At 55.3% G+C, this 12747-nt stretch overlaps 1 long non-coding RNA gene across 1 annotated transcript; it reads left to right on the top strand.

The window, feature by feature from the left end:
* The first annotated feature begins 236 nt into the window (after positions 1 to 236).
* On the top strand, positions 237 to 2302 carry LOC129148272 (uncharacterized). The gene is made up of 3 exons (XR_008555351.1): positions 237 to 328; positions 1601 to 1868; positions 2130 to 2302. It is a non-coding gene; the product is annotated as an uncharacterized LOC129148272 (long non-coding RNA).
* Positions 2303 to 12747: the final 10445 nt, after the last annotated feature.

The raw sequence follows: 12747 nt of genomic DNA, 5'->3' as shown, positions 1-12747 counted from the left end.
CCCAAGGGGGGAGCCAGTCCTTTCGCCACATGGACCCGCCTCAGTGAAGAGGCCGCCGCCGTCTCTTGGTTGTTGTGTGTTTACATGTTCATGGGCTCCCTCTAGTCTAGCAGCTGTTGGGACTCAGGATGCGGGGTTTTTATTGTAGGAGCATCAGGCAGCCCACATCGCCGTCCGGTGCGGCTCCCAGCCTGGAAAGACCTTCCTCCGGCTGTCACGAGCCACCCGGCACCGGGAGGCCCGCCCTGGGCTGCACGCCGGCGAGCCCTCCGCTCTGCACCTGCCGGCGCCCCCCTGGATCTGGACCACACCCACCGAAGCTGAAGGGGTGGGTCCCTGTCTGTGCACCACGGTCCCCGCAGCCTGGGACTCGGACCCCTGCGCGCCCCACTGTGGACAGCGTGGCCCAGCGGCAGGAGGCACCCCTGGCCCTCGGCTGGGACGCGTGTTCTAAGATCAGGGGTCCGGGAGGAGTTCAGGGTCCCCTTGCGTTGGAAATGGAGACAGAAGCTCTCCTGGCGGAGGACATTTTTGGTTGGGAGTGTGCGTCATCGGAGCAGGAGCAGGGGCACGTCATAGCTCATACGACCCAACCGTGTTCAAAAGACACAGCAGAAGACTAAAAATATGCCTTGGCTAAGCTCCCGGGTGACGTGGACCGTGGGGGGAAATGCCAGGAAGTACATCCCCCCCCCAACCCCCACCCCAAGTCCATTTGGTTCCATCAGATCTTACCTGAGGCTGTTGCTCATCTTCCCCTACGTCTACTTGGCTCTCCGTTTTATTTTTATTTCTGATCCTAATAGCAAATAAATATCCTTGCTCCCAAACCGCAGAGAGGAGGCCCCACGCTGGAATATTGTGGGGGCTGTCATTGTCTGGAATTATTGCGCACATAGTCCTTGTTCAATGGCTCAGATAGTCTATCGCTTTCTTTTCTTTTAAAATATATTTTATTGATTTTTTACAGAGAGGAAGGGAGAGGGATAGAGAGTTAGGAACACCGATGAGAGAGAAACACTGATCAGCTGCCTCCTGCACACCCCCCCTGGGGATGTGCCCGCAACCAAGGTACATGCCCTTGACCAGAATCGAACCCGGGATCCTTCAGTCCCCAGGCTGACGCTCTATCCAGTGAGGGATAGGGCAGTCTATCGCTTTCTTATTTGGCTTTCTGCACCTTCGGTTTGGCATACGCTCCCGAGCCAGGCAGACCGATTCCGGTGAAAACTATTTCAGAAGAAAGAGACAGCGATCCCATTCTTTAGACCTAAGCTCTTCTTCGTCTGTGCATACGAAAGGCCGCCCTGAGTTACAGCGATCACTCGCTGGGGTTACTGACCGAAACCGGACCTCGAGATCTCTGAAACCTGGACAGGGTGACGGAAAGAAAAATTAAGCTGCTGTTTCAAAGCAGAGAGCGGTTTCCTCTCCCGTGGAAAACAAAGACGTTATAGGCCTTTGGGAAGGACTGTTTGTCTTGGGAAAGCCACCCAAAGAAATAATTGAGTGTGCAAATATAAAAGCCAAATATGTCAACTAGAAAAGGAAATATTGGCGCTCTCTCTCTCTCTCTCTCTCTCTCTCTCTACCCCCTCAGCTCGGTCCTCTCCTTCCTGGAACCCGAGGACTCTCGCGACCTCTCAGCTCAGAGCGAGCTGCTGCCTCCTGACACTAACCCACAGCACAGGCTGTGCATCTAAATACCGTCGGAAGCTGGTGCGTGCGGAATTCCTCTCTTGTCCAGGCTTCAATAAACAGTGGCTTCTCTCCTCCACCAGGATGCCTGCCTGGCTTCTTCATACGAATATGAGAAAAAACCCAACATCCACATTTCCCAGCAGCTGCTAGAGGGATCCCATTGCCATGTAAATACAGAACAACAAAAAGAACATTTCTCTTTTCAGGCAGCCCGTGTGGGAGGTATGTGTGTGTGTGTGTGTGTGTGTGTGTGTGTGTGTGTGTGATGTAAGGCCCATCATGGGACTCTCTGCTCAAAATGCCTCATCTCCCTTATAAGATCCGCCATGGTCTGCCCCCCTCTGACTTCTCTCTCCCCCACTACTCTCCCCTTTACTCTCCTGGCTCTAGTCATATAGGTTTTCTTTCTTTTATTTTCTTTTTAAAAGAGCCTGCAACCCGGGCATGTGCCCCGATCGGGAATCGAACCGTGACCTCCTGGTTCATAGGTCGATGCTCAACCACCAAGCCACGCCCACAGCCCCCGACATCTACTGGAGTGTGTTCGCAGCCTGCATGATTTCTGCTTCTAGGGCACCTAGTCAGTGAGGCCTTTTCTTCAGAATAAAAACCCCCACAAACAGCCATCCCTCTCCTCCCCACCACTACTTTAGGCCCCTCACCCCACAGCATTAAACACCATCTAACACATATATTGGTTATTTTTACGTGGTCTGCTCCCCTTCTAGATGGTAAACTCTGCCCCTGTCTTACTCTCTGCGCGCTCCCCTTGCCTAAAACAGTAAGCCCCCCTGTAATTAAGTGGTTGTTGACTGAGCGGATGAGTGAAATACAACTCAGCACCTCCGTATGTAAGACAGATTTAATGAGATGTAATGAGCTTCATTTTGAACTTGCTGATTTATGAGAAATTAAAAGTGGATCTTTTATATGCCCCCATGTCATTGTAGAAAGACTGTAATAAAACCATTTTGAAGTGCCACCTAATACTAGTGTGATGTCATCGGGTCCTTAATGAACACTAGATACAGAACTAAGTGCTTGGCCTGTGTTATAAACCCTCGTCCTTACAACAGACTCAGGAGGTAGGGAGCGTCCCAGTTTGTAGAGGAAGACACGGAGGTCTCCCTCTCCCTCCCTCTCTGAAATCCTATATAATAAAAGCCTAATATGCAAATCGACCAAATGGCGGAACGACCGGTCGCTGTGATGCACACTGACCACCAGGGGGCAGACGCTCAACGCAGGAGCCGCCCCCAGCCGGCAGGCCTCTCTCCCCCCCATCACCCTGCTGGTCACCCCACAGATCAGCCCTGATCGCCGGCCAGGCCTAAGGACCCTACCCATGCATGAATTTCATGCACCGGGCCTCTAGTCAATAATAAAAAGAAAGAAATAGACTATGGAATTTAAGCTGTCCATATTTTTTGTGGGAGACTCCCATCCCCTTCAGGAATCCGTCATTATTCCTCAGCCAGAGCTTGCTTTCAGGGGGAAGCAGTCAACCCTCGGCAGGCAGGAGACACCTGCAGAAGCTGATGCCACTGGGGGGCTTTGCACTCCCCCCATCCTTTCCCGAGTCTCATCATCCCTCTTGCATCCTCCCACCTTCTTTTTTTAAAAAAATATATTTTATTGATTTTTTACAGAGTGGAAGGGAGAGGGATAGAGAGCTAGAAACATCGATGAGAGAGAAACATCCATCAGCTGCCTCCTGCACGCCCCCTACTGGGGATGTGCCCGCAACCAAGATACATGCCCTTGGCCAGAATCAAACCTGGGACCCTTCAGTCCGCAGGCCGACGCTCTATCCACTGAGCCATACCGGTCAGGGCACCTCCCACCTTCTTAGGGAGGATCTCCATTCCAGGACTTTCCCTCGGTCCTCTCTGTGGAGACGGGTGATTTTCTTCATAAGGCACAACCTCTCTTTCTTCCTTTTGCTCTCCTGGACCGCTCATACTTTAGCAATAGTTTAGTGTAAGCAAGGAGCTTGGCGCCCTCTGACGCGGGTAGGTAAATTCTCTGAGGTAGAGACCTTCCCTTCTTTGTTCTCCTTTGTCCCCCCTCTGCCCCCCCACCCCCACCCCCATGTAGCATGTGCCCTAGCCAGGCACATTTTAGGTGTCCCCAAATTGTGTGGAATGAATGGATGGGTAGATGGATGGATGGATGGATGGTTGGCTGGGTGGGTGGGTGATGAATGGGTACCACGTGTAAGGAAACAGGGAAGGTAACCATGGAGACCATGTGTCTCTAAACCATCTCAGGTGAGTCACAGTCTGTGTTAAGGGGAAGGGCCAGGGTTCCAGGGAACAGGTGACTTGGGGGGCGCGGGGGCGAGGGGAGGGGCAGACTCAGAGACGCTGGTACTGAGGCCACTTCTGTGACTTGGCTTCCAGCTCCCTCTGACTCAGCCTGAAGGGTTTCCCATTGTGGTTGCGTGAAAAAGGGCCTTTCCCGACCACCGACCGAAAGGGAGCTCGGGACCTGGTTTGCGAGAGACGTGGTTTGGACCTTGGGGGCTCTTTAGGCAGCGATGTCCACTGGCACTTGGGGGCAAGTTTGCGTCTGAGCGGGAAGGAGGGGTGGGGTGATGGGGCCAGCAAGGGGGGGGTGGCCTAGCACCCACTTTTCTTACCTCACAGCTTTGTTTGTAGCTGAAAATCACCCCAGAGAGATAGGAGGTGGATTTGGTGCTGGCCGGCCGGCAATTCTACTCCTACCCTTTCAACTTATTTTTAAAAATATATATATTTGTACTGATTTCAGAGAGAGGAAGGAAGAGAGAGAGAAATGGAAACATCCATGATGAGAGAGAACCATGGATCGGCTGCCTCCTGCACACCCCCTACTAGGGATGGAGCCCGCAACCCGGGCCTGTGCCCTGACCGGGAATCCTCCTGGTCCATAGGTCGACGCTCAACCACTGAGCCACGCCGGCCAGGCTCAACTTAATTTTGGATGTGTGATCTCATTTAAATCTTGGATCCAGTGGGAGGGCCAGGCCCCTCTAATTTGGCTCTCCGGCTTCCCAACCCTGGGTCCTCATGTGAGGACGCTGAGGCGTCCCCGCCCACCCCCCCAAGAATCTACCTGCACAGGTCGACTCCCACCCCTTCGCTCCGTATGCGGGAAAAATGAAGTTTTAAAGCTGCTCGGAGCTCTCTGAATGGAAAATCAGAAAACCCTCGAATCTCTCTGGGCTATCCCGTTTCCCGATCCTCATGAAAGAAAGAAAGCTAAGGGAACAGATAGATTCACGAGGGAATTGAATAAAACCACAGGTCCGGTTGTTATTCTCCGGTCAAGGGGTGCCCCCTGGTGGGGACTTGGGTGTACTGTCCAGGCTTCGCGTGGCCAAGGCTGCGCTTTGCAGCAAAGCAGAGGGGCCTGCACGAACAGGCCCACCAATCCCCATGCCAGGCCCAGTCCCGCGATTTCTGAGAAGCGTTGAGGGTTCATCTGTGTCCCCCGCCCCCCAAAAGACAGGGTGAAGTCCTAACCCCTGGTGCTTGTGAATGGGACTTATTTGAAAATGAGATCTTGCCCCGGCCGGCGTGGCTCAGTGGTTGAGCGTCGACCTAGGAACCAGGAGGTCAGGGTTCCATTCCCGGTCAGGGCACATGCCTGGGTTGTGGGCTCCATCCCCAGTGGGGGGTGAGGGGGGTGGAGGGAGGCATGCAGGAGGCAGCCGATCCATGATTCTCTCTCATCATGGATGTTTCTCTCTCTCTCTCTCTCCTTCTCCCTTCCTCTCTCTAAAATCAATAAAAATGATAAAGAAACAAAAAGATTTGTAAGGGTGGACTTCTTTTTCTGGAAGAGCCTAGATAAACTCCGAGATGACGTCTGATCCCCAACACGATGTCAGGCATGGAACAGGGGCGTCACCAACGGGTTTCCAGGCGGCCTGCTTCTCACTTCCGGCCCAATGTCTGCCTCCAGCCGCGTGGCTATTTCGTGTGCTCTTGACTCTAGATAGTCAGCACGGGGCAGTGGTCGGCAAACCGCGGCTCGCGGGCCACATGCGGCTCTCTGGCCCCTTGAGTGTTTAGCAAAGGCCAGCTTAGGAGGACCCTCGTTAAGTTAATCACAACGTACCTACCTATATGGTTTAAGTTTAAAAAATGTGGCTCCGTGCCCCTGAGTCCGGGTGAAGCCGCGCCCCTGGGTCCGGCCGAGACCAAACCAGAGGGAGTCGGACCTCCGTTACCACCATTTGTCCACCATCCAGAGCTGAGGGGTCAGTGCCGACATGTACACATAAGGAACTGGTGGACATTGGAATTGGGTCTCTAAAGAACTGTTGGTCCAGAAAGAAACTCACTACAGACTGATTCATTTGCCTGTCAGCATAACTATTATTGCTCGTCTCACATTCAGTTCTTATAAGTATATCTCTAGTGACACATGATCTCACTCATCTAGGGGAAATGATGAACAACATAGACTGAGGAACAAGAACAGAACCAGAAACAAGGAGGCATCGATCGGACTATCGGGCCTCAGAGGGAAGATAGGGGAGGGTGGGGGGAGGGGGAGAGGTCAACCAAAGGACTTGTATGCATGCATACGAGCCTAACCAATGGCTAAGTTCAACAGGGGTTGGGGCATCCGTGGGGAGGGGTGTGGGATGGGAATGGGGGGATGAGGACAAATATGTGACACCTTAATCAATAAAGAAATTTAAAAAAAAAATGTGGCTCTCCAAAGACATGTCCATCGTTGTCCTGTTGATATTTGGCTCTGCTGACTCATGAGTTTGCCGACCACTGGAGAGGGAGTTACTGTGGGGCCCTCAGCAAGAACAGGCCTTCCTGGTGTGCTGTGAGTTTTATTCCCTTTTTTTCCTGCAGGAGTCCAGAGACTTCAAAGGTTTGACCCAGCACATACAGGGTGCTTGGCTGCCTCGGGCAGCTGGAAAATTCCTCTAGCACCTCGAGATCCACAGGCTGTGGGAGGCCCCAGCCGGTGTGGCTCAGTGGATAGAGTGTCGGCCTGTGGACCGAAGGGTCCCTGGTTTGATTCCGGTCAAGGGCGTGTACCTTGGTTGCAGGCTCCTCCCCGGCCCGGGGCCTGGTTGGGGCGCAGGGTGCAGGAGGCAGCTAATCGATGTGTTTCTCTCTCATCGCTGGGTCTTTCCCTCTGTCTTCCACTCTCTCTAAAAAAAAAAATCAATGGGAAAATAGCCTCGGGCGAGGATTAGCAAATGAAATAGACTGGTGGGGTTTGTTTAGAGTAGAATGTAGATATGTCAGTGAGCTAACCTTCGTTCTGTTGACAGTAGCAGGTGTTTGCTTGGGAACGTGGCCATCGTACCTGGTAAGGGCGAGTCAGGACATCATTCATTCTGGGGGAATTTCTGCTGTTTTTTTTTTTTCCGTCGAGGGAGCTTCGGAGTCAGTGAAAAAGGAAGTGGTGGCTCAGCTGATGGACTGAGCAGAGCACCGAGGGCGGCAGGCGCTGGGGGTGGGGGTGGGGTTCGCAGCAGGAGGGGGTGGGACACGGCCTGGGCTTGGAGGGATCTGGCTTTGAGGCTGGTGGCGATGGCGGCGTCTCGAGTGAAACCGATGCTGTCACCCTGGACAGACACAATGGAGCCCTCTCATCGGGGACAAGAATGGCCTGTTCCTTCCCGCTGCCCTCTGTGCGGTGAAAACACCATGTCCCTGGCACAGCCCGCGCCGTGTGCTGCCAGGAGCTCAGCTCTTCCCTTGCGTAACCCCCGGGGCCGCCGCCAGGAGGTCAGCTGGGCCGCCCTCACCTGGAGGCAGGTGAGCAGGCCCAGGCCCCGCCAACATCCCCGGGATGTTTTCCGTTTTGAGGTTTCAAAGGGATCCCTGCAGCCCGGCCGGCGGGGCTCAGGGGTTGAGCGTCGACCTAGGAACCAGGAGGTCAGGGTTCGATTCCCTGTTGGGGCCCAGGACCGGGTTGTGGGCTCCATCCCCAGTGTGGGGCGTGCAGGAGGCAGCTGATCCATGACTCTCTCTCATCATGGATGTTTCTCTCTCTCTCTCTCTCCCTCTCCCTGCCTCTCTGAAACCAATAAAAATCTATTTAAAAAGAAAGAAAGAAACCTCGAGAGGGAACTTACCCTAGTGAAGCCCCTCACGACCTTGGGGCTCTCAGCTGCGGGGAGGTGAGGTTTTTTTGGGGGGGTGGGCAGAAAGGCTCCTTCTGGGAGGGGTGGTGGGCGGGACTTCCTCTCTCCTGTGGCCAGGCACCATCTTCCTTACCTGCCCCACGAATGAATACTTTATTGTTTGTTCATTCGTTGTTGCTTCTTTATAGTATCTTGTTGTGTGTGTGTGTGTGTGTGTGTGTGTGTTTAATCTTCACTTGAGGATATTTTTTCCCATTGATTTTTAGAGAGGGAAGGAGGAAGGGGCAGAGAGAGAAAAAGAGAGAGAGAGAAACATCGATTGGTTGCCTCCCATATGTGCCCAGACCGGGGCTGGGGAATGGAACCTGCAACCCAGGTGTGTGCCTTTGACGGGGAATCGAACCCACGAGCCTTCGGTCCGCAGGCTGGTGCTCTGACCACTGAGCCACACCGGCCAGGGCTGTCCGTTCGTTTCTGCTGACCAGGGGGACGGGAGCCAGGAAGGAGCAATGGGCACGCCGTCCATTCTGGGAACGCTGTCATGGCACACACACAGCAGGACGCAAGCGTTTGTTCCCTGCGCACATGCTCTGTCTCCCACGGGGCGTTCGCTCACCGCGCCTCCCCTCCCTCTCCCCTCTCCTGGCTGTGTGACCTTCGGCAAGGAACGCTTCAGCTCTGTGCCCCGCAGTCCCACGTCTGACCCATCCGTCAATAATCGTACTTTCTCCTGGGGCTGCTGTGGGGGTGGAATGAGAGACTGAAGGCCAAACCCTCCGAAGCGGACGTGCTCAGTGATCGTTTCCGTCAACCTCTCCTCTGTGTCTGTGTGTGGCTTTTATGTTTTTAAAATATATTTTTTACCGATGTCAGAGAGGAAGGGAGAGGGAGAGAGCGTTAGAAGCATCCAGGATGAGAGGCAATCATGGATCGGCTGCCTCCTGCACGCCCCCTACAGGGGATCGAGCTCACAACCTGGGCATGTGCCCTTGACCGGAATCTAACCCAGGACTCTTCAGTCTGCAGACCAACGGTCTATCCACGGAGCCAAACTGGCTGGCAAGAGCTGTGTGTGGTTTTTATTTTTGTTTCTGTTGTCAAGGATCAGATTGTTCTCTCTCTCTCTCTCTCTCTCTTTTTTTTTAAAATATATTTTATTGATTTTTTTACAGAGAGGAAGAGAGAGGGATAGAGAGTTAGAAACATCGATGAGAGAGAAACATCGATCAGCTGCCTCCTGCACACCCCCGAATGGGGATGTGCCCGCAACCAAGGTACATGCCCTTGACCGGAATCGAACCAGGGACCTTTGAGTCCGCAGGCCGACGCTCTATCCACTGAGCCAAACCGGTTTCGGCTCTCTCTCTTTTTTTAAAACATATTTTATTGATTTTTTTACAGAGAGGAAGAGAGAGGGATAGAGAGTTAGAAGCTTCGATCAGCTGCCTCCTGCACACCCCCTGCTGGGGATGTGCCCGCAACCAAGGTACATGCCCTTGACCGGAATCGAACCTGGGACCCTTCAGTCCGAAGGCCGACGCTCTATCCACTGAGCCACACCGGTGGTCAGGGCTGAGATCTCTCTTGTCGGCTGCACGTTGCCGTCAGGCTGCGGGAATGCCTCCTGGAGGGCCTCTTGCATGTTGGGGACCCCGCTCTCAGGGCTCCCCGCGGAATCCAGCCTCCTGTCTCCGGAATGACAGGCTCCAAGGGCAGAACCGGGGCGGCCTGGCTGCCTTCTGCTTCTTGGGGAAGGAAGCATCCTTGTCCCCGGGCCATGTGGCCAGCCCGGGGTGGAACCCGTTCTCGGAGCGGCCGGCAGGGGGCGCCCGGGGCTGTTTTCCCAGGCCGGGTGGTGGTGGTGGTGGTGGTGGTGGGGGTTTGAGGCTGACACGTGCGTCTCTTCTTGAATTCCCGGGTCGGGGCGCGTCCCCAGGGATCTCTCCGCTGGGAAGATGGAAACCTGCCTTGGCCGGGAGCTCAGAATGTCCTTGGGCAGGTGGGAGTTGAGGAGACAGAAAACGGTGCATCAGAGCTGCTGGGAGCCCTGCAGCCAGACCAGCCTGTCAGGACGCTTTTTAAAAAAATATGTATTTTATTGATTTTTTACAGAGAGGAGGGGAGAGGGAGAGAGAGTCAGAAACATCGATGAGAGAGAAACATCGATCAGCTGCCTCTTGCACACCCCCTACTGAGGATGTGCCCGCAACCAAGGTACATGCCCTTGACCGGAATCGAACCTGGGACCCTTGAGTCCGCAGGCCGACGCTCTATCCCCTGAGCCACACCGGCCAGGGCTATCAGGACGCTTTTCACCTGGGCAGGTGGCTCACCCTCCCGTAGGCCTATTTTTTCTGTGTAAAAATTGCCATCATGGGGTGGGGGTGTCGGAAGAGCCGGGGTGCGGCTAAGAGACATCTTCGCCACCAAGGCATCAAGGGTGCCAGGTGTCATTGCTCAGTGGACACGGGGCAGTTTCGGGGCACCCCACACCCCTGTGTGGATATTGTCTCTCTCCCTGCCCCTCCACCTCCGTTCCCCACCCCTCGGCTCTTCGTTCCCTCCCTGCCTGGCACTGCCTGTGTCCCGGGCCTGGCACCGAGGCTGCAGACGAGGCAGTCTCCCCGCCGGATGCCCACGGGCCAGGGTAGCTAGAGGAGGAGCCACCCCAAGGTTAAGAAGGGGCTGTACAAACCCTTTCCTACTGCCCTTGAATTTTTATTTATTGATTGATTATAATTAAAAAATATTTGTATTGATTTCAGAGAGGAAGGGAGAGGGAGAGAGAGAAACATCAATGAGGAGAGAGAATCATGGATCGGCTGCCTCCTGCACGCCCCCTACTGGGGATGGAGCCCACAACCCGGGCATGTGCCTCTGACCAGGAATGGAACCCTGACCTCCTGGTTCATAGGTCGATGCTCAACCACTGAGCCACAGGGATGTGTTTAGCTTTGTTTCCATTAGAAACTCGGGTCTCCTGGTGGGAGGGATGAGGGCCCTGTGGGGAGAGTGACGGACGTGTCCCGGCCTTCCTCGGGCATTGCTCACAGCTGCCAATGAATGGGGTGCCAGGCCAAGCCACGCTCCCCCGGAGTTCAGCACGGGGAGGGGACTCCTCGGTCCCCGGGCCGGCAGGCTGGGGCAGGCCTGGCTGGAAGCAGCTCCGGACCTTTGCCTGGAATTGGCCGCCGTCGCGCTCAGCCACTTCCTCCGCCCGCAGCAGAGCCCATAAAAGCCGGGCTCCCTTCCATGCCGGGGAGAAGTTCAAAGCGACCCGGATCCGAGGACCTAGGGGGATCTGGCGGCCAAGGCACCTGGGTCTGAGGGCAGGGGGACCTCGGGGCGCCTCCCCGCCTCCCCCTGCTCTGTGCTGCTTGTCTCTGTCAGTGGGAGGGAGGCCCCGCCCCTGCAGGCCCAGCTCAGCTCTGTTTTATGGGACCAGGCTGAGCCTTTTGACCCAGCACTGCTTCTTTTAAAAAAAAAAAAATATATTTTATTGACTTCTTACAGAGAGGAAGGGAGAGGGCTTGAGAGTCAGAAACATCGATGGGAGAGAAACATCGATCAGCTGCCTCCTGCAGACTCCCTACTGGGGATGTGCCCGCAACCAAGGTACATGCCCTTGACCGGGATCGAACCCGGGACCCTTCAGTCCGCAGGCCGACGCTCTATCCACTGAGCCACACCAGCTAGGACCCAGCACTGCTTCTTGCAGTGAGAACCCTCGTGGCTGGGAAACAGATGCCAAGCCCATCAAGAGCATGTGGGTGAGACAGGCAGACGCCACGATGCGGAGCCGGCTGGCTCCGGGCACGCCGCCTCCGTCACGCACCCGCTCCCCCGGGGCCCGGGGCCGCGCAGGTGGGCTTGTCTGAGACGGGGTCGGGGTGCGAGCAGGGCTGGCAGGCTCTCAGGCACAGCTCGTGGGCACGGGCCAACGTGGTCCCTCCCCAGCATGCAGACTGGTGATGTTGGCGCGTAAACATCTTAGATGCCGAGTTTCTGCCGGAGAATGAGACAGCCCTGAGCGCTGCACCCCCGTCGGTGACCCTTGCCGGGTGTTCGGGAAATGTTTCCTGAGCCCGGCCTGCGTGGCTCAGGGGTTGAGCATCGACCTAGGAACCAGGAGGTCAGGGTTCGATTCCGGGTCAGGGCACAGGCCTGGGTTGCAGGCTTGATCCCCAGTGTGGGGTGTGCAGGAGGCAGCCGATCCATCATTCTCTCTCTCTCTCTCTCCCTCTCCCCACCTCTCTGAAATCAATGAAAATATATATTAAAAACAAAAAAAACACCAAACAGAATAGAACCTGCTACTCCCTCCGAGTCCTCGGACCCTCCCATCTTTACGGGCTCCCTCCCAGGCCAAGGGGGGAGGCCAGGCCAAGCATCTTTCAGGAGCAAATCCCAATGCGGCAGTCCCGGAGTGGAAAGATGAGAAAAACAGCCACCGTGGCCGGAGTGGGAGGGAAGAGAAAAGAGAGGGAGCGGGGAGCAGGTGGGCAGGGGGCGGTGCAGCGTGTTTTCTCGGTAGGTGTGGCCGGAAACCGAAGCGTCTGCGGCTCCAGGCTGAGCCGAGAAAGTTTCTCCTTGAGATCAGGAGTGGAGTTTGGGGGGCTGCCGGGTGCGATGCTTGAGCAGGAAAGTGCCTGGTTTAAAGCGAGCTAAGTTGTGCCCGGCCGGCGTGGCTCCGTGGTTGAGCGTCCACCTAGGAACCAGGAGGTCAGGGTTCGATTCCCCGTCAGGGCACAGGCCCGGGTGGCGGGCTCCATCCCCAGTGTGGGGCGTGCAGGAGGCAGCTGATCCATGGTTCCCTCTCATCACGGATGCTTCTCTCTCTCTCTCTCCCTCTTCCTTCCTCTCTCTGACATCAGTAAAAACATATTTAAAATAAATAAATAAGTACGCAGGCGTTGGCCTGCTGTCCTTCTCCTGGATGG

Source organism: Eptesicus fuscus, chromosome 24 (genome assembly GCF_027574615.1).
Source record: "Eptesicus fuscus isolate TK198812 chromosome 24, DD_ASM_mEF_20220401, whole genome shotgun sequence".
Classification (NCBI taxonomy): Eukaryota; Metazoa; Chordata; class Mammalia; order Chiroptera; family Vespertilionidae; genus Eptesicus; species Eptesicus fuscus.
This window is presented reverse-complemented; position numbering and strand designations above follow the sequence as displayed.